Source organism: Lathyrus oleraceus, chromosome 1, assembly GCF_024323335.1.
Source record: "Lathyrus oleraceus cultivar Zhongwan6 chromosome 1, CAAS_Psat_ZW6_1.0, whole genome shotgun sequence".
NCBI lineage: Eukaryota > Viridiplantae > Streptophyta > Magnoliopsida > Fabales > Fabaceae > Lathyrus > Lathyrus oleraceus.
In genome coordinates this window covers 216,143,079-216,166,220 of record NC_066579.1, presented here as the reverse complement: position 1 = coordinate 216,166,220, position 23,142 = coordinate 216,143,079, and the positions used below count along the sequence as shown (strand labels likewise).

At 37.6% G+C, this 23,142-nt stretch overlaps 1 pseudogene; it reads left to right on the top strand.

Moving 5' to 3' along the window:
• The first annotated feature begins 15,706 nt into the window (after positions 1–15,706).
• On the top strand, positions 15,707–17,063 carry LOC127100582 (malate dehydrogenase, chloroplastic-like; annotated as a pseudogene).
• The last annotated feature ends 6,079 nt before the right edge of the window (positions 17,064–23,142 follow it).

The following is a 23,142-nucleotide window of genomic DNA, read 5'->3' as shown; positions in this document are numbered from 1 at the left end:
CTTCTCTTTACGTGTTGTGTGTGAGATTCGGAGATTGAAATAAGCAGAAAACAAAAGTTGTGGCTTTGGAGTTCATGATGTGGGATGATTATGATAATTTTTTTTTTAATTGAAAGACTTTAAACAGCGCTTTCTCAAAAGCGCTGACTAAGGTCTATATTTAAAAGCGCTTTCTAAAAGCGCTGTCTAAGGGGGGGGGGGGGGGTCTTAGACAGCGCTTTCTAAAAGCGCTGTCTAAGACCCCCCCCCCTTAGACAGCGCTTTCATTATTTTTTTAGAACATTTTCCGTGTTTTATTTTTATTTTAACCTTAGACAGCGCTTTCTTTTAAAAGCGCTGTCTAAGATGCGCTGTTAAAAAACCTTTTTGGCGTAGTGATTCATGCATGAATAATATTGGTTTAATATATATATTGAGATGATGTATTCATGGTTTGGTGGATGTTGATATTGCTTTATTCAAGTATGCATCTGTTCTTGATATGTCATAGCATGTTGGAGAAATTTTGTTTGCATGATTAAAGAATTATATCTGCCATTTAATTATTATTATATGAGTGTTGTTTCTAGCATGATTATGTTTATTTCACATGTTGTTATTACATAATGATGATGATGATGATATAATGGTGATAATATAAATCCTTGGTTGTCTTTAACATGTATGTGTAAGGTTTGTTTTATCATTATCACTTGCAGTAAAGAGAACTAATACATGAGTAAAATAATATAAGCTTCTTGATTTGTGCATGGCTATTTTTATTATTGCATGATGATTACATACGATCTTATTTTATGTGTGTGGTTTGATATAAGATGAAGTTACAGGTTTGTTGTATTCACATGAAAGAAACAGCATGAGAAAAAATAAAGTAGCTTGCCGTAAGAGAGAAAGTTGTAACATGCATGGTGGTGTTGTGTCAAAATGGAAAAATCCAAGTAGAATTAATATATATTTTAATGAAGGCGAATAAATCCAAGTAGAATTAATATATAGCTTAATTAGGTTTTATTATTTTGTATGCCCTTTTAATTCTGTACTCGTTAATTAAGATTTAGATATTTTATATCCCCTTTTAAATTATGTACCCCCCATCCCGAAGCCATGTAATAGCGTAGTCTTATTTTTCGCACTTTAATTTTTCCATACTGTGAATATAATTGTCTAGATGTATTCTAATAGGATTGCATGGAAAGATAAATAACTGAACTTAGATAAATTAATTCAAGATAATATATCTGAATCCAATCATTTCCATACTTACACCTCTAGGGTAATCCTCTCTTTGTTGCCTTATGATATTACGGTCATGTCCCGCGAATGTGGGGATACCCTTAGCAAAGACCCTTTTCGATTAAATCATCATCATCCCTAAACAGATAAGTCATAGTCCCTTCGATCAAAAGGTCAATTTCCCTACAAGATAAATCATAGTCCCTCGAACGTTACCTTCGAATATATGACCTTGTCCCTCGAACGTTGCCTTCGAATATATGAGTTTGTCCCTCGATGACCCTTCGTTGTAGCCTACGATTAAATGATGATCGTCCCTTCGAATGCTAAGGTATCCTTACAAATGTTGGCTCCAATGACCAATCGAAGACCCCACGATATCCCTTTACATCCAAAGGATAAGACTACTTACTTCTCAATAGTAAGGACAGTTTTACCCTCCTAAGGATAGGAAATACCTATAAAGACCTTAGTTAGGTATAACTCTTAAATGCTTGCTCACAGCTTAAAATACTTTTCACACCTCACACTTTTCAAAACATCTTTTAGAAAATCACCACTTGGTATACATTCGCACCAGAATCATCGCCGAGTTATATTTTTCTAAACATCTTTCAAAATCAAACGAGATAAACACTTTGTATACATTCGTACAAGAATCATTACAAAGTTAAACTCTCCTTTCAAAATATTTTCTAAACACACCACATTTCTCAAACACTTTCTCAAACAAGGAAAACATAAGTGAGTTAAGCAATTAAGAGCCCATGGATAACCATGGATACAAAGGGTGCTAACACCTTCCCTTTGTATAATGTACCTCCCGAACTCAAAATCTAATCAAGGTATTTCCTGTTATTTTCCGCCTTTCCTTATTGGATAAAATAAAAATCGGTGGCGACTCTTGCTGTCCGCAACATTGCTTTTCAAAGCAAAAACACAAAGTCAGTTCACCGTATCACAGAACTGGCGACTCTGCTGGGGAATCTTAAAAAGAGAGGTTACCTTAAAGATAAGATCACTTATGTTTTCGAATTGTTTCTTTGTCTGATTTAGTTTTAAGGGATTGTTTGGGTATTCTATGCTTGAGTGAAAGATCCTACACCCGGATCTAGTGTACCTTAGGTAAGTAGCAAGAGATCATCGCGACTGTCCGGCGTATACTGGAATGGTTAAAATGATGGTTACGGTTAATGTGACACTTTGGATGTCCTGATGTTCCTCATGTTTACTTGAGGAAAAATTTGGCGTCTGCGTGGTGTCATCAAAGCATTAACCAGACCTTTAGAACCCTAATTGACTCATCCTAGCCATTAGAAAGTAGTGAGATAACTGACTTCGGTTCCGACTGGGGTTGGTTGATACTCGATACTACACTCTTTGAGATTGGACTTTAGGGAAATTTTGGTCAACCGCTTGGTGTTGCACTGAAGTGGACTTAAGGAAAGGTCAATGATTTGAGATCCTTCTACAACCCGGTTACTATTCTAGGACAGGTTGAACCAACCAAACTTCAGTGGGGAGGGTACTTACCTATGGAACACATGCAAGCCTTAAAACCTAGGAATGATTGTGGTGTGACTTGTTTGTGCTTGTTACTTACTTGACATCATAACATCATAACATCATGACATCATGGCATTGTACTAACCATTTCGAGGACTTAGGGATTTAACTTTGCTCTGTTTTGTAGGGCTATGGCTTCCAGGAAGACCATCCAGATCAATTTTGTAGCGACCTCTACTCAACTCAAGGATTTAGTGTCAGAACTTCCCGATCATGCTCAGTTCATCAAGAAACATGGTTATCTCAATGCATATTAGAGCTCACCAGCCAGCTTAATGAGGAACGAAGTCTCAATGCATATCTCCGCCCAAAAAGAAGCCGTCCCTGGGAGACTTGAGCTTTCATTTTTTCTTGTAATGAACATTGATTAAAGAAATTATTAATAAAAGTTCCCTTTTTTGGTGGTTTACGCAAAGTTAAATTCCAAAAGTCCTTGAAAACATTTCATACATTGCATAGCATAACATAACATTGCATAACAGGTACTCTAAAGGATCAATGTTCTCACAGTCTTCCTCTCAAACAGAAAAATGGCCCTCGAACAAACTATCAAGGATCTCCAGGCTCAGAATGCTCAATTCCAGGAGATGATCTTGAACTTATCCAAGGGGCAGGAGGAATTGAAGACTCTATTGCTCGAGAAGAAGAAAGACAAGAAATATATGAGTTACATTAACCCGGGAAGAAGGTTTAAAAGACAGGCTTTAGGAGTCAAGATTGGAATTCCAAAGGATAAAGAAGATGAGACAGAAAATGATTTGGAAAATGAGAATGCTGATCCCTTCAACTCTGAGGACGACTATGAAAATTATGAAAATGAACAGTACTCTCCGAAAGATGATAAGTATAAGTTGCTGGAAGAACGTATGCTAGCTATGGAGGGTCAGAAGGCGCCCGGTCTGGATTTCGAAAGCTTAGGTCTGGTCTCTGATATGGTCATTCCTCGCAAATTCAAGGTCCCTACTTTCACTAAGTATGATGGTGCGTCTTGTCCTCAAACGCATCTGAGAGCTTATGTGAGAAAGATTCAGTCGTATACCACTGATAGGAAGCTATGGATCCATTTCTTCCAAGAGAGTCTGTCTGGCACACAGTTAGAGTGGTATTATCAGCTCGAGAGCTCTAACATCCGCACCTGGACTGATTTAGCGACAGCTTTCTATAAGCACTACCAGTATAATTCTGAATTAGCGCCTACTCAGCTACAGCTGCAGAATATGACTATGGGCTCTAAAGAAAGCTTCAAAGAATATGCTCAAAAATGGAGAGATTTGGCTGGCAGAGTCAAACCCCCTATGACTGATCGAGAATTAGTGGACATGTTCATGGGTACACTGACTGGCCCATTCTACAACCATCTATTGGGAAGTTCCTCATCGGGTTTCACTGAACTTATATTGATGGGTGAACGTGTTGAAAGCGGCATTCGAAGTGGAAAGATACAGGCGGCTACCTTTACAAGCACCAAAAAGTCCTATCAGGGGAAGAATGAATCAAATGCTGTGTACGGTCAAAGGGGTCATAACAAGAAAAATCGTGACCATACTGTTGGAGCAGTTACGATTGCAGCACCTCCATCTCAAAACTTCCAACACAGACAAGACAGGCCAAGAAGGAAGTTTACCAAGATCAATATGACTTTAGCACAAGCACTACAGGGTATGCTAAAAGCAAATTTAATTACCCTCAGAGATCCTCCTGCAAATCCCAACACTACTTCTCCTCGTTATAATCCCAACGCCAGGTGTGCATATCACTCCGATAGCCCCGGGCATGATACAAACGATTGTTGGTTGTTGAAGAATAAGATTCAGGATATGATCGACGTTGGAGAAATTGAATTTGATCCTCTGGAGACTCCTAATGTCATCACTGCTCCTATGCCTAATCATGACAAGACTGTTAATGTTGTGGATGACAATTCTCACATTACTAATGTAGCTGACTTAGCATCTCCTCTCCTGATCATCAAGAAGAATTTATTGCAAGCTGGTTTATTTCCAGGTTGTGTTGAAAATTGTGATCTCTGTATACTCCGACCCAATGATTGCTTGAAGTTGAGGAATGGTATTCAACGACTGATGGATGATCGTACAATTCTCTTTGAAAAGATTCCTAAGGTGGAAAACCCTATTGAAGAAATATCTGTGATTGCTAGGTCCAAAGTTCCAGTGAAGATTACCGCTACTAGAGTGCCTGTGAAGATTACTGTTGAGCCCAACGTAGCTCCCCTAATTATTACTGCATCTGGCCCAGTACCGTATTCCTCAAGCAAAGCCATTTCGTGGAATTATGGAGGTGATGTTTACATCCACGGCATAAAGCAAGATGATAATTCTGCTAATCCTAATGACGTTGACATTGTTGGGACTAGTAAAATTACTCGAAGTGGAAGGATCTTCTCTCTAGAAATCTCACCTCTCACCCCTGAAACTCGAGGAAAGGGACCAGTAATCAATCTTTCTCAGTCAAAGACACCAGTCGAAGTTACTACCGAAGATGTTGCCAAGCAGGAAATGGAAGAAATGCTGAAAATCATTCGTAAGAGTGATTTTGATGTGGTAGAACAGTTGGGGCATACTCCGTCTAAAATTTCAATGTTATCCTTGTTGTTATCTTCTGAATCTCATGCCAATGCGTTGATAAAATTCTTGAAGACCGCTCATGTACCCCAGGAGACATCTGTCGATCAGTTAGAAAATTATGTTGCTAACTTGGCTGTTGATAATGGCATAGGCTTTTCTGATGCTGACCTGACACCAGCAGGAAAGAATCACAATAAAGCTCTGCATATCTCCATTGAGTGTAAGGGGATCACCTTGTCTCATGTGTTGATCAACAATGGCTCTTCTTTGAATGTGCTACCGAAAGCTGTGCTCGATAAGCTTGACTGTAAAAGCATTGAACTGGAACCTAGTGACGTTGTGGTGCGTGCTTACGATGGTGCGAAGAGTGTTGTACATGGTGAAGTGGTTCTCCCTATCAAGATAGGACCTCAAGTCTTCAACACTACCTTTTACGTAATGAACATTCGTCCTGCCTATTCCTGCTTGCTGGGACGCCCTTGGATCCATGGGGCAAGTGTTGTAGCTTCATCCCTCCATCAAAAGCTGAGGTATCCAATAGAGGGAAAGATTGTCACTGTGTATGGAGAAGAAGAGTATATCGTCAGTAGTGTGCATACCTTCAGATACGTCGAGATGGATGGTGAATTCTTTGAGACTCCTTCTCAGTCATTTGAAGTAGTTCCTCCGACCAGTCCTGTCCTTAAGCCAACTTCCTGTGTGCCCAAGGTTATTCGTGCTCCTCCTGCTATGATTTCTCTGAAAGATGCTCAAGCCGTGGTTGAAGATGGTGGTCGTACTGGCTGGGGTCAACTGATCGATGTATCGTACAAGTCTGATAAATTTGGCCTGGGGTTTAGCTCTGAAAAGATAGTCAAAGATCAGATTAATGTTGTAGAAGATGCTGATAGCGATTGCGACTTGGATAGCTGGATTTTCCCAACAATTGGTGACGGACTTAATAATTGGAAGGCTGAAGACACTATCCCGATTTCCTTTAGTCGGGAGTAATTGTTATTGCTTATTTTAGTGTTTCAAATTTTGTAATTTTTATTATGAACAATTGAACTTCTTAAAGCATTGTGTCTATGCCCGGGGCACAATAGCTAATTTGTTAAGGGTTTTGTCATTTTCATAAGCATATTCACATTCAATAAATCAATGGACTTTTTGCATTCAAATATTGCGCTCTTTATCTTTCCTGTCATCTTTCAAATAAGCTATGTTTTCTTACACACACTCACGTAACAAATTGCAGATCCATATCCACTCTGGATCCTGTTGATAATAATTCTGCTACTGTTAATTATGGCTTTAAAAATCCGATCTACCAAGTCGAGGATGAAAGTGAGGAAGATTGCGAAGTACCTGGAGAGCTTGTCAGACTGTTACTGCAAGAAGAAAAGACTATACAGCCGCATGAGGAATCAATTGAAATTGTAAATCTGGGTACTGAAATAGACAAGAAAGAAGTCAAAATAGGAGCAGGCTTGGAAAACAGTGTCAAAGAAAAATTGATTCAGATGTTACATGACTCTGTAGAGATTTTTGCTTGGTCTTATAAAGACATGCCAGGACTGGATATTGATATAGTAGTACATCGTTTGCTGATGAAGGAAGATTGTCATCCTGTTAAGCAAAAGGTTCGCCGCATGCGTCCCGAAATGTCTGAGAAAATCAAAGCCGAGGTTATGAAACAATTTAATGCAGGTTTTCTAGCTGTTACTTCTTATCCTCAATGGGTTGCTAATGTGGTACCAGTTCCAAAGAAGGATGGTAAGGTGCGAATGCGTGTAGATTACAGATATTTGAATAAAGCAAGTCCCAAAGATGACTTTCCACTTCCGCACATTGATGTTCTGGTAGATAACACCGCTCAACACAAGGTATTCTCATTCATGGATGGATTCTCAGGTTATAACCAGATTAAGATGGCACCTGAATACATGGAGAAAACTACGTTTGTGACGCAATGGGGCACTTTCTGTTACAAAGTAATGCCATTCGGTTTAAAGAATGCAGGGGAACATACCAGCGTGCTATGGTGGTTTTGTTCCATGATATGATCCATCATGAAATAGAGGTATATGTGGATGACATGATAGCCAGATCTCATACTGAAGAAGAACATCTCGATCATTTATACAAATTGTTTGAGAGGTTGAAGAAATACAAGTTGAGATTGAACCCGAACAAATGCACCTTTGGAGTAAGATCCGGTAAACTCTTGGGCTTTATTGTCAGTGGTAAAGGAATTGAGGTTGACCCAGCTAAGGTGAGAGCTATTCAAGAAATGCCAGTTCCCCGTACAGATAAAGAAGTCAGAGGTTTCTTGGGACGCTTGAATTACATTGCCCGATTTATCTCCCATTTGACTGCTACTTGCAAACCCATCTTCAAATTACTGAGGAAAAATCAAGAGATAATATGGAATGATGAATTTCAAGAAGCTTTTGAAAAAATCAAGAAGTATCTCCAAGAACCTCCAATTCTGATGCCACCAGTTGAAGGAAGACCTCTAATCATGTATTTGTCCGTGTTAGAAAATTCAATGGGGTGTGTGTTGGGGAAACATGACGAGTCTGGTCGAAAAGAGCATGCAATATACTACCTTAGCAAAAAGTTTACCGACTGTGAAACAAGATACTCACTGCTTGAGAAAACTTGTTGTGCTTTGGCTTGGGCTGCTCGCCGACTAAGACATTATATGTTGAATCATACCACTTTATTGATTTCTAAGATGGATCCTATCAAATATATATTTGAGAAACCTGCTCTCTCCGGAAGAATAGCAAGATGGCAGATGATTTTAACAGAGTATGATATCCAGTATACTACCCAGAAAGCAATCAAAGGAAGCGTGTTAACTGATCATTTGGCTCATCAAGCAGTTGATGATTACCAATCTATGAATTTTGAGTTCCCTGATGAGGATGTTATGCTTGTTACTGATTATGAAGAACCTGGACCGGATGAAGGACCCGAACTGGGATCCCGATGGACTATGGTTTTTGATGGATCTTCTAATGCATTGGGCAATGGTGTTGGTGTTGTAATTATTTCTCCCAAGGGTTGCCATACGCCTTTCACTGCTAGACTATGTTTTGATTGTACCAACAATATGGCTGAGTATGAAGCATGTATTTTGGGACTCAGAGCTGCTATAGACCTGAGAATTAAGTTTTTGAGTGTGTACGGAGACTCAGCCTTAGTAATCAGTCAGATCAAAGGAGAATGGGACACTAAACATCTGAATCTCATCCCTTATCGAGAGCGGGTATTGACATTAATCCCATACTTTGAAGAGATTACATTCGAACATATTCCACGAGAAGAGAATCAGTTGGCAGACGCATTGGCTACTATGTCATCTATGTTCAGAGTCAGATGGGACAATGAAGCTCCCATGATCACCATTGAACGATTAGATGAACCAGCATATTGTTATGAACTTAATGCTGATGAAGTAGAAGAGAAACCTTGGTTCCACGAAGTAAAAAGATATTCAGAAACTCAGGAATACCCTGAAGGGGCATCCATCAATGACAGAAAATTTCTGAGGAAGTTCTCCGTTAAATTCTTTTTGAGTAATGGAGTATTATACAAACGTAATCATGATTCAACTTTGCTTCGCTGTATGGATAAAAAGGAAGCAGAAAAGATTATGGAAGACATGCATGACGGTATTTTTGGGACTCATTCTAGTGGACATACGATGGCTAAGAAGATTCTGAGATTAGGGTATTATTGGTCTACCATGGAAACTGATTGCCACCATCACTCCAGAACTTGTCACAAGTGCCAGATCTATGCGGACAAAGTACATGTACCTCCTGCTCCATTGAACGTGTTGACAGCCCCTTGGCCCTTTGCAATGTGGGGCATTGATATGATTGGAGAGATTAAACCTACTACTTCTAATGGACATCGTTTCATTCTTGTTGTTATTGATTACTTTACGAAGTGGGTAGAGGCAGCCTCATTTGCTTTTGTCACCAAGAATGTGGTGGCACGGTTCATCAAGAATAGTCTTATTTGTCGGTATGGCATCCCTGAAAGAGTTATCACTGATAATGGTACTAATTTGAACAACAAGATGATTACTGAACTCTGCACGCAGTTCAAAATAAAACACCATAACTCTTCTCCGTACCGGCCAAAGATGAATGGCATCGTAGAAGCTGCTAATAAGAATATTAAGAAGATTATACAAAAGATGACAGTAACATACAAACACTGGCATGAGATGTTACCATTTGCTCTTCATGGTTATCGCACTTCAGTACGCACTTCGACAGGGGCAACTCCTTTCTCTTTAGTCTACGGAATGGAAGTCGTTTTACCAGTGGAAGTTCAGATTCCCTCTCTAAGAATTATGAAAGATGCGGGCTTAGATGAAGATGAATGGATTCAGACTCGACTCGATCAGATAAATTTGATTGATGAAAAGAGACTTGCGGTTGTTTGTCATGGGCAGATATATCAGAAGCGCGTGACCCAGGCATTTAATAAAAAAGTCAAGAGACAGGTGTATCAAATTGGCGACTTGGTGATAAAGCGTATCATTCTACCACAAGGTGATCCTAGAGGCAAATGGACTCCCACATACGAAGGGCCGTTTGTAGTTAAGAAGGTATTCTCTGGTGGAGCCATGATGCTTGCTACAATGGATGGCGAAGATTTCCCGCATCCCGTGAACGCGGACATAGTTAAAAAATACTACGCATAAAAGAGACCCACTAGGTCGACATATCTAGGCAAAAGTAAGGGCATCCCGGCGAACCAAAAGGGTTCGGGAAAAAATTAGGGATAAACATATAAAAATGTACACCCGGCAAGTCGAAAACCTGAAAAGGCGGCTTGGGCAAAAAAGGGTATCCTAGTGGACTGAAAACCTGAAAAGGCGGTCCAGGCAAAAATTAGGGATTAAAGCGTATGACTATGTCCCATTCTCGGTCAGCTTCACCAAAGTCAAAGAGACTGAACAAGCCAATCACTTCTATCCGACAGCAAGAGATGAGATGCTTGAAGACATAATAGCAGTAGTAGAATTAAAATCAATAGGACTTTTTTTCATAGCTGTTTTTTCTTTGCTTTCTTGACAATTTCCTCTTACTAGGATTTCTGTCTCCTTGTATTAAAATTGCTTGTTTATAGACCCTCTTTCAAAATCAATACAATTTTATTTCCAAAAAGATACTTTTGTTTTACCTTCTCCGTTTTGTTTGCATAAACGTCCATTGATTTAATTCGAATTAATATATGCATTTGAATATGATTGATGTTTACCGAAAATACATGCATAAAATAGAAATAGCAATTACTAAAAGACTTTAGGATCAAGAATAAGGTTTAACCATGCGTTCTAACAAATCCGGTTGCAAATCATATTCCCCAGCAAAACCAGTTATTCCCAGAAGAAATTGGCACTACTAGACAGACTGGTCATCTCTTTTATCCCCAATCAGGTTCTGTTGAATATTTCTACCATCAGACAGAAATCAAATATCCCCAGCTAAGAAAGGGTCATCAATACAAATATCTCCAACCAGAATATCGGGATTTATTTTCCCATGGCAAAAAATTTCAGACGCAAATTTTTTTTTCCAGGTTAATCATCCTCCTGATACAATCAAAATAAAGATTCATTCAGACGGATATCTTTATCGATTACATTCAAGATTCATATACATCTTTCAGATATAATCCATATGAATATTCATTCTGACAAGCATTCTGATATCCTCCTAATGATGGCATCTTTAAGCCCATCCCAGACATTTATTGCAAATACAACATATACAAATATTATCAGATATAGCCTAACGTACGACTCATTCTAATTCAGCCTAACGTATGGTTCCTTCAACTGTTCCAATACGGTCTAGCGTACGACCCATTTGGATATTCATCCCCTCAGATACTACCTAGCGTACGGTACATTCTGAAATGTAGTCTAGCGTACGACTACTTTTATCATTAGATACAGCCTAATGGACGGCTCATTCTGCTACTCAGATACGATCTAGCGTATGATCCATTCTGATCTTTTATCCTCAGATACAGCCTAATGGACGGCTCATTCTGCAACTCAGATACGGTCTAGTGTACGACCCAGTCTGGCTCTTCTCATCAGATACTACCTAGCGTACGGTACATTCTGAAATGTAGTTTAGCGTACGACTACTTTTTATCACCAGATACAGCCTAACGGACGGCTCATTCTACTACTCAGATACGATCTAGCGTACGATCCATTCTGATCATTATTTCTCCAGATACAGCCTAATGGACGGTTCACTCTGCTACTCAGATACGGTCTAGCGTATGACCCATTCTAATCCTTATCTCATCAGGTTCAGCTCACCCTAATATCACCTAATGGATGACTCATTATACGGTCTAGCGTACGATCCAGTGTGACACCCATGTCTTCAGATATGGTCTAATGTATGACGCACTCTGAAGCTCTCATCATCAAACTTTCTGGATGGCATCTTTAAGCCCATCTCCATCAAGACTATCTTTTAATTAACAAGTACAAATTTTTGGGGCATTCTAAGTGTTCAATAATCTTCCACCTCCAGATCACGAATGGCGTACATATCATTCTAATTCTCTCGGTTTAAGAATATTGAACAGGGGCAGCTGTCATACCCCAAAATTTGTCTGTTAATTTTTATGATAAATTGATTCATGCATGGCATTCATTTCACATTTGCATTCATTCATTAGCATACATTCTCATATAAATTATAAATTTTAATTTATTTATTATGTGATACAGATATAAAAAATAATAATAATTTTGGTTATCTGTATGATATAAATAAATTATATATATATATATATATATATATATAAAATAGTTTTAATTTAATGATAAATAAAAATAGATTTGAATTTTAATTGTATAATTAAAATTTTAAATTAATTTTATTTGTTAAAGCTCATTAATTATAATAACTATTTTTTATAATTTAGTGACTCATGTTCCATTTATTCATTATTTATAAATAGTATTTATTTAGTAATTCACGTTTTTTACTTAATAAAATTTATTTATAAGAGTAACATTTTTTTAAAAAGCCCATAAATTATAAAATAATTTTGGTTGATATAAGTAAGAATAATTTTGTTTTTTTAAATGATGAAAGTAAAAATAGAAATAGGTTTAAATTTTAATTCAATTATGTAACTAAAATTTAAATTAATTTTTATTTGTTAAAAGTCATTTAAATTATTCATTATTTATAATAATATTTGTATTTAATAAATATTTATTTATAATAATAGATATTTAAGACCAAATCCAATTAGAGCTAACTCTCCTAAAGTATAGGAAGGGATCCAAATATTTAGCAAGGTTAAACTCTAATCCACGCCATTATAAATACTTCATATGGCTGCAGGGAGAAAAAGGAGGGAAAAGAGGAAAATGAGGAAAATGAGGAAAAAGAGGAAAAGGACAAAAAAGGACGAAAAAGAGGAGAGATACAGCAGAAGAAGATACACAAGGCAAGGCAGAAGCAAGAAGCTTCACGGGCAGGGAAAAGAGAAGCAACCATAAAGCACTCATAGCCTGAATAAGAACAACACACATACAGTGAGCAAGCTAGAAGAATCAAATCCCCAGTAAGTGTTCATTATGGAATTTGCATCCAGCATGATTACCTTGCAATACTCCTTAATTCATGCATGAATAATATTGGTTTAATATATATATTGAGATGATGTATTCATGGTTTGGTGGATGTTGATATTGCTTTATTCAAGTATGCATCTGTTCTTGATATGTCATAGCATGTTGGAGAAATTCTGTTTGCATGATTAAAGAATTATATCTGCCATTTAATTATTATTATATGAGTGTTGTTTCTAGCATGATTATATTTATTTCACATGCTGTTATTACATAATGATGATGATGATGATATAATGGTGATAATATAAATCCTTGGTTGTCTTTAACATGTATGTGTAAGGTTTATTTTATCATTATCACTTGCAGTAAAGAGAACTAATACATGAGTAAAATAATATAAGCTTCTTGATTTGTGCATGGTTATTTTTATTATTGCATAATGATTACATATGATCTTATTTTATGTGTGTGGTTTGATATAAGATGAAGTTACAGGTTTGTTGTATTCACATGAAAGAAACAGCATGAGAAAAAATAAAGTAGCTTGCCGTAAGAGAGAAAGCTGTAACATGCATGGTGGTGTTGTGTCAAAATGGAAAAATCCATGTAGAATTAATATATAGTTTAATGAAGGCGAATAAATAACGAATGGACTAACATGTTTTGTTGGTAGCTCCCCCCTCATTGCAACGTAGAGGTCTTGGGTTCGAGCCCCCAGGACCTATATTCAGTTTTTTTTACTATGTTTACTCCTTTTCCACTATAATTAACTCACCTTTCATATATCACTTAATTAATTAAGATTTTTTTTATTTCTTTCTTTTTAGTTTAATTAGGTTTTATTATTTTGTATGCCCTTTTAATTTTGTACTCGTTAATTAAGATTTAGATATTTTATATCCCCTTTTAAATTATGTACCCCATCCCGAAGCCATGTAATAGCGTAGTCTTATTTTTCGCACTTTAATTTTTCCATACTGTGAATATAACTGTCTAGATGTATGCTAATAGGATTGCATGGAAAGATAAATAACCGAACTTAGATAAATTAATTCAAGATAATATATCCGAATCCAATTATTTCCACACTTACACCTCTAGGGTAATTAAATTTTCATATATCACTTAATTAATTAAAATGGGCTATTTTGAATAATAAAATTCATTCTTAAATTTAGTTTATTTATTTCATTTGTCATGAACTTTCTATGTAATAGATTTAATTAGGATTTTTTTTATTTCTTTCTTTTTAGTTTAATTAGGTTTTATTATTTTGTATGCCCTTTTAATTGTGTACTCGTTAATTAAGATTTAGATATTTTATATCCCCTTTTAAATTATGTATCCCCCATCCCGAAGTCATGTAATAGCGTAGTCTTATTTTTTCGCACTTTAATTTTTCCATACTGTGAATATAACTGTCTAGATGTATGCTAATAGGATTGCATGGAAAGATAAATAACCGAACTTAGATAAATTAATTCAAGATAATATATCTGAATCCAATCATTTCCACACTTACACCTCTAGGGTAATCCTCTCTTTGTTGCCTTACGATATTACGGTCATGTCCCGCGAATGTGGGGATACCCTTAGCAAAGACCCTTTCGATTAAATCATCATCATTCCTAAACAGATAAGTCATAGTCCCTTCGATCAAAAGGTCAATGTCCCTACAAGATAAATCATAGTCCCTCGAACGTTACCTTCGAATATATGATTTTGTCCCTCGAACGTTGCCTTCGAATATATGACTTTGTCCCTCGATGACCCTTCGTTGTAGCCTATTGTCATACCCCGATTTTGGTCCTGAATTTTTTCCATTTTTTTTGGCACTTGGCCTAAAGTTCATTTGCATACATTCATGACCAAAGGCAACCATCCATTCCTAAATCCATATTTTTGTTACACATTGGTCATTGTCTAGTCCTTTTTTATCATGGTGCTTTTGATTATAAAATGGATTTTAATTATTTGACCTTTTTAATTTTCAATTTTAATTTCAAATCAAGTCTAATTCCAAATTTCAAGTTAATCTTAATTGTGTTTTACTAATGATTCAAACTCTAATTGATTTTAATTTCCAAATAAATGTTAGAGTTGATATCAAAGTAATTTTTAACAAATTATAGATTGATTTGATTTTAATTGGTTTTGTTGATTTTTTGATTTTAAATTGATATTTTGATTAGTCTCGGATTATTTCTAAAATCCATATCCATTTTTTATAACCAAATATTCATTTCCATAAACCAAGTTACAACCATTTCTTATTACATTTTTTACAAACACTTCAACCAAGTTCAAATTACAATCACAAATTCATTTCAAAATTCCATACCATTTAACCAAATTCAAATCAAATCAAGTTTCAACCAAATTCTCATTCATTCATTAATATCATACATTCAAAAATCATATTCAACCATGCATTCATATCTAGGCCATTACATAACCATGAACCAAATTGCAACATACATATTTCCATAAACCATGACATTGCACAACCATTACAACATGTCCAAACTCATTTTCATACATACATTCAATTAATCATTTAACTCCAAAACAATTATCCAAAGACATATCCAAATCCAAGAAATCCTAAGCCATCCAAATAGAAGTCATTTCTAATTAACATTGCTACCATTCAAATTACCAAGTTTTAGTAAGACATTCACATGAACACCAAAATTCTGCATGATACTGCACCAAAATTCTGCACAATTCAGCATCAAAATTCTGCACAATTCAGCATCGAAATTCTGCACAATTCAGCACCAAAATTTTGCATAATGCTGCATCAAAATTCTGCATAATAAGCATCAAAATTCTGCATAATTCTGCACCAAAACCTCCAACATAATCTAATCCAATGCAAGCCTTACAACATGCCGACCATAGCTCCGTAACAAAGACCGTAAACCGTTAGCCCCCAGCTTATAACCGAAACTCGACAGCTTATAACCGAAACTCTAACCGCATCATCCACAAAACCGAATTGGGTTCCTCCAAATTCCACAACAATGTATCGAAACCATATCTTGCAGCCACAGGCATCCTACAAAGTAGCGCTTCTCGATGCTGCCGGAGGGATTGGTCAGCCACTGGCACTTCTCATCAAGATGTCGCCTTTGGTTTCCGACCTGCATCTCTATGATATTGCGAATGTTAAGGGAGTTGCGGCTGATATTAGTCATTGCAACACTCCTTCAAAAGTTACGGATTTCACAGGAGCTGCTGAGTTAGCCAATTGTTTGAAAGGCGTAGATGTTGTTGTTATACCTGCTGGTGTTCCTAGGAAATCCGGGATGACTCGTGATGATCTTTTTAACATCAATGCCGGTATAGTTAGAGACTTGGTCTCTGCTGTTGTAGATAATTGCCCTGGGGCTTTTATTCATATTATTAGTAATCCGGTGAATTCTGTTGTGCCTATTGCTGCTGAAATTTTGAAACAAAAAGGTGTCTATGATCCTAAAAAGCTCTTTGGTGTTAGCACACTTGATGTTGTGAGGGCAAACACCTTTGTTTGCTCAGAGAAAGAACTTGAGGCTGATTGATGTAGATGTCCCTGTTGTTGGGGGCCATGCTGGGATTACCATTCTTCCTCTATTGTTAAAGACAAAACCCTCGGCGAGTTTCACTGATGAAGAAATTGAGAAGCTGACTGTCAGGATTCAAAATGCTGGAACTGAAGTTGTTGAGGCAAAAGCTGGTGCAGGGTCTGCAACTTTGTCAATGGCTTTATGCAGCAGCTAGATTTGTTGAATCCTCTCTTCGTTGCACTTGATGGAGATGCTGATGTGTACGAGTGCTCATATGTACAGTCAGATCTGACCGACCTTCCGTTTTTTGCTTCAAGGGTGAAGATTGGTAGGAAAGGAGTCGAGGCTTTCATTCCAACTGATCTCCAAGGATTGAGTGAGTACGAGCAGAAGGCTTTGGCAGCAGCCCCTAATCACAATATGGTGTTCTCTGCCGGTTCTGATGGAAAGGTTGTCCTATATAAACTGTCTTTATCAACCATGAAAAAAAAAGAGTCAGTTGGTTAATTATGCCACTCTCACCTGTAATTGGTGAGTGCGGTATGGCAATCAAGACATATAGCTAACATAATCCAACCTGTAGCAAACTGATAAATGACAGAATAAAATCTGCAACTTGCAAGAAGAGGATAACATAATTCGGTTTCCGGTTTCAATACTCACCTTGAACCTCAACCTCATCCACAACCTCCCTGTTACAAGAAATTCACTGCAGTAAAAAACACAAATTAATTAGTCAAAGCTGTGGAGTTTCAAAAAAATATTCGAATTGGCATTAAGACAAAAAAATGAAGAAGAAAGCACGAGCTCAGAATATCATTTTCGGGTTTAGCATTAAACAGGGCAATTCGATTCTGAGTACATCCAAAGTGATTTGCAGGGATGCTCTTTTGAATACCAAAGACACCAATTGAAACCCTAATTCGTAAGGATAAATAGAGAGAAAGAGTGAATCAGTGGGGGGGGAACAAAAAAATCTCAAAGAAAAACCCTAAACACAAAAAAGGGATCCAAAAGTTAAAATCACGAAAACCTGAAAGAAAGCAAAGGGAGGCATTTGTAAGCTCATCATTACCGCCACCGAAGGTGAGTTTTCGATTGGATCCCTCTGAAGCATTTGATAGAGAATGATTGATTGAGTTTGAGAGTGTGAGAGAGATTCGTTGAGGGTGATGAGAGTTGAGTGTAGCACCTCAAATTTGCACCTATCATTGTACATACATTTTCATATTAGGTCATAGCATATCATGATACATTGCATATCATTGCATTGTCCCCAGTTGCCTCAAGAGCAAGCAAGCAAAGAATTAGGTCAAACTGATCAGGAGATCAGTCAACCAATCAAGCAAGGGTGTTTCTCAAGGAATCAAAGCCCTAGGGTTTGTCCAACAAGTTCACATGACTTGGAGGTTCATTTGAAGTGTTCAAGTCAAGGGTTGAAGGCTCAGAGGTCATCAGTCATGCACAGACAGTCAAAAAACCTAAAAAGTCAAGGACAGTCAACAATCAGTCAAAGCAGTGGATGGTGGCCATTCTTGTGGAATTTGGGCACCATGGTCAATAATCAAGAGTTCACACAACTTGGGACATCATTTGAAGTCAAGGTCTCAAGGAATTAGGGTTTGGAATTCATCAGAAGTGCACAGTCAGTCCAAAACCCTAGAAAAGTCAAAGTTGGTCAACTGTGGTTGATTTTATGGTTTTGATGGATGGAAATGGTTTGAGAGAGCTTATTCATGTCCTAATAGGCCTCATATATCATGGCAATCAACATCATTGAAGAATTTGAAGCCAATCAGAAAATTTCCCAAAATAGAAACTGGACCTGTAATTTTAACTGCCAAAAATGGAAACTTCTTGATCCTCAACTTGCATCATGATACAAGCTTCAAATGAATTTTTGCCCAACATGAAAGTTGAAGATCTTGTTCTCCCATTTTCAAAAAGTCCAAGAACTCTCAAATCCCATGTATGGTTGTCAAGATATGATCAAATCATTTTCACAAAATCTTGAACTTCAAAAGGCCATATCTCTCAAACCATAAGGCCAAATTTGGTGGGGTTTTTTCCTACAAACCACATTTTTCCTCCTCTTTCCAAAAATATAAATTTCATTCACCAAAACCTTGCCAATCAAAATGGCATTTTTTGACCTATTTCATTTAAAAATCAAGTTTGACCAAACTTTGACTTTTTGATTCATTGATTTTTTTCACCATTTTGCCAATTGGGAAATGTTCAATATGTCATTTGCAACTGGTCTAGAGCTTAATTTCATGTTCATGCCATCATCACGCCACCATTTTGGACCAAGGTGCAAAAGTGCAAATATGGCAAAATGGTTTGAAATAAGCAAGGCAATGTAGCAATTCATGAACCAACATAAAACAGCAATTGTCAAAGTCAGTAGCAGCCTGGTTTCAAGGCCCAATCGTGCCAAATTCACACCTCTCTTTCCACTCATGCTCAACTTAGCAATTTGCAAATGGGACCATTTGAGCTAACTGAGTTTAACACATAATTAAGTGACCCTAAACAGACATATTTAAGGTCATTCTCTGCTCATTCCAACCCTAGAATCATAGCTGCAGACCACAGAATTCCTCACTTCTTCCTTCTTGCATTTTTGCTCGAGCACCATTTCCACTCAAAACTCCCAAAGCATCACGAGCTTTCTTGCTTATTTCGTGACTTAGACATCATTGTGAGCTCTACAGCCATCAAATACCAACTGTAAAGCCCTTTCCTACTCTGCTTTCTCCATGGACCAGCAATGGCATTTGTAGATTTGAGCGCTTGCAAGCATTTCTGAGCCAAGGTTCCTCAAGTATACATCAATATCAACCACAACCTGCATCTGTTTTTGCCTGCAACATCAAAATAGCCACTGCATCATCATTGTTCTTCAAACTTGGTAATATTTCGAATCTCATCATTCATTAAGCCATGCCATGTATCATGAAGGTCCTTCTCTGCTGATTGTTTTAAGCTATAGATTGTTGAAAATGGTTAGATATTGATGAAGATATGTCAATCTGAAAGTTGAGGTTCATGTTTATTTTTGCTCGAATCTTGGTTGTTTGTGCATTTTGATGAAAGTGGATAATGGATTTGTGATGTACAATGTTTACTGAGTGTATTGCCATGTTTGATTTGGATTTCTGGGTGATTTAATTTTGAGTTCATGATGATGATGAAGTTGATACCCTGTTCATAAACTTCAAACCTGCCCGGAAATTTGCTCGATTAGTTGTTTGTTTTGTTGTTGGCTGATGTTATATGATGATAGTGTTTCATAGGCCTGGTTTGGTTGGTGATGCTGGATGCGTTTTGTTATTCATGTTTGATGCACGAATGTTTGAAACTGATGAATGCATGATTGTTGCTGCATAAACCCTGTAGCTAAAACCCTAGCATTTCCAGAATTTTCCCATGATGACGTTTGTTTTGCTATTGGCTGATGTTGCTTAATGATGATGTTACATGGCCACGCTTATTTGTTGATGTTATTGTTCATGTTTTGATGATTGAATGATGAATGATGAAGATGCATGTTGATTGCTGTTAGAAACCCTAGTTACATGAGTTGCCATGCTGCTAAACCCTGTAGCTTAAACCCTAGGACATTTTCCAGGTCTCCTTTGAATCATGCTTGTTTCCCTGTTGCCTAATGTTGCATGATGCTGTTCGCTATGATGCCGTGCTGTTTATTTGATGTTGTTTATGGTGATTACATGAGGATGAATGCACTTTGTTACAGCCAAAACCCTAGGTCGCATGAACATGAAACCCTGCCTAGAAGCATGAATACATTTGGCTGTTGTTGTTGGAATTTTCGCAGGCTGTACTGTTCCATTGGCTAGTGGCCAATCAAAACATTTCATTGCATTTGCCAAAACTCTGCGTTTTGATTAATGAGGCGCGTATTTACAAGAGTGCCACTCGGTCAACTTAGTTGACTGGCCATGCCATGCTTTTGTTCATGTTTTGTTCCAATTATGTCTCAACTTCCAAAATTCAGTTTTAATTCATTTCAACTCCAAAAATTATGGGATTTTTTGCATTGTGATCTGTTGGATGTCTAGAATTTTATCATGATTTTTAATATTTTTCCTGATCATTGGATATTAATTGGCTCTAGGGTTTGTGTTATGTGACAAAAAATGATACATGTTGCCAAAACAATTGTTAAATACTCATGTTGCATCCATTGGTTCTGAAATTTTTTGTGGTGAAACTAGACTCACTCATCTTTGTTTTGATGTAGAGTTTATGCATTTATCATTTGTGGTTTGCTAGATATGAATTTTTGAACTAGGGTGTGACAATTTGTGTCACACCAATGATGTGCATTTTCTTGATTTTTGTTCACATGTCTCCTGGCCTCCAATTGACCCCAAATTTTGCATGAATGATCTCTTACATGTCTAGTTTGTGTATGAATTTTCTTGGAATTAATTGTGCTGTTTTCCATTTGATTGTGAATTTTCTTCCCTGCCTAGTCAATGGTTGACTTTTTGTGCTACATGTTGCCAAATCCTTTGTGAAATTCTTATACCATATTGTATGACCATGAAATTTCACATGTGATAACTAGACATCTTGAGCTTTGCATTGGTGTTAATCTCATTCATTTCTCATCTGTTTTCAATTTGATATGATTTTTTGAAGTTGACCCATGTTTGTTGACTTTCTTTGTGCATGCTTGAATTTGGTTTGACTTCTTGATTTTAATTGACTGCCTTCCTCTCATCCAAATGCCATGAAATTTTACATGCCTACCATGCTAGATGTTAGGATTGAGTGTGATTTATTTGATGATTTTTGAAAATGTTTGGGTTGACTTTTTATGCAAGTCATTCTGTTGACTTTTTTGTGCTTTCATTTGCCTTACTTTGACTTCAAATGTTCATGAAATGATAATGATGCATGATTTGATTGTGAATCCAATTGAGATAGCTTCTTAAATGTTTGAACATGAATTGGGTTGACTTTTCTTTGCTGTTTTGACTTTTTCTTTCATCCTTGACCCTAGGCTAGTCCTAGTGGTCTTTTGAGCTTACAATTGAGTTCTTGTTTCAGGTTAAGCGCCAATGCCTCAAAGATCATTCAACTTGTTTGAGCTTGATTGTTTACTAAATGCTAACCTTTGTTTTGTAGGTTTGACTCATTGTGTTTGAGTCCTGTGCCTTGCACAGTTGATCATCTGTTTTGCTTGTGAATCCCATTCCTTTGCTTTTAACTATTTAATTGCATACTGATTTGTTTGGTTTTTCTCAGGTACCCTTTAGTTGCTTTAGTTGCTTGCTTTGCTATTTAGCAATTGCTTTTAAGGTATAATTACTTCTTCTTCATGTAGTCTGGAGACCCGGTCTGTTATTTGACCGGGCAAACTGTCTGAAGTCCTCCTTAAGAGGCCATGCTTGTGTGTGTTTAAAATTGTCCCAAGCAGGAAAAGTCCTTCAAGTAAGGCAATTGGTGGAAGGTAGGGATATGAAATCTATCCCCCACTACTCTTGTTGTGTCATCCCTCTGCTCACACTGTTGTGTGTGGATGCATTGGGATACAAACCCAAGATCTTGTACAAAGTGTACAGTGTCAGAGTCTTCGAGTATAGAAGGGTTCCCACTTTCTGGACCCATGCTCATTTGTCTATTAGCTCTCCCTGGCCAGGGATAAGAGCTGTGAGGTCTCATCCTCACTTCATCCTTTCATCTGCTTCACCTTAGCCTCTCAATGGCAAGGTTAAGAGCACACTTACCCTATTCCAGTTGGCCCTAGTGCCTAACCCTTGTGTGAGCCTCTTGTATGCATATAGAGTGTGCTTCCTGTGATTGCCTGTTTGCTTTGCCTCTTTAGGTTTGGTTTAGACTTGCCCTTGTGCAAGGCAGGTTGTGCTTGACTTGCTTCCTGTGCAAGTCAAGTCTGTGTGGCTTACTCCCTGTGTGAGCCATGCTTAGAATTGTTTTGCCGAACTACGGCAACTCTGATTCTCATATTCAGATGAGATACGTAGGCACGAGACGCGATGTCTTGCCGAGTTTGACTAACCACTAACACTAACTCTTTTCTCTCACCCCTGTGTGATTGAGATCTCTTCTTTTCTCTCGCCCTCGTTGCGATTGAGACCTCCCCTTTCTCTTGCCCTAGTTGCAATCGAGACCCTTGCTTCCTGTGCAAGTCGTGTCTAGGATAGGTTGGCCCGTGTGCCATTTAGCTAGAAACCTTAACTTAGGGTTGACTTTGCATGACAACATCTAGGCTCGAGTCGTAGTCTCCCTAGTGTTGTGTCTCCCTCTGTTATCTGGTTAGGCTAGATCCTTTGTCCCTGCGTAGGGGAACTACATCGCCCTGATCTTCATACCAGATGAAGTATGTAGGCAGGAGATTGAGCTAATCTCTCCGGGCGCCTTTTCTTTTCTTTTGTGTGTGCTTGACAGTTGTAGGCTGAGTCCCCGACTCCCTATCTATCTGTTGTGTGTGTTTAGGTTCGGATGTCAATGTAAGTCCAGTGATTGGCATTTGGGCTCCATGTTTGCCTCTTTGTGTGTGTTTTAGGTTCGGATGCTGATGTAAGTCCAACGA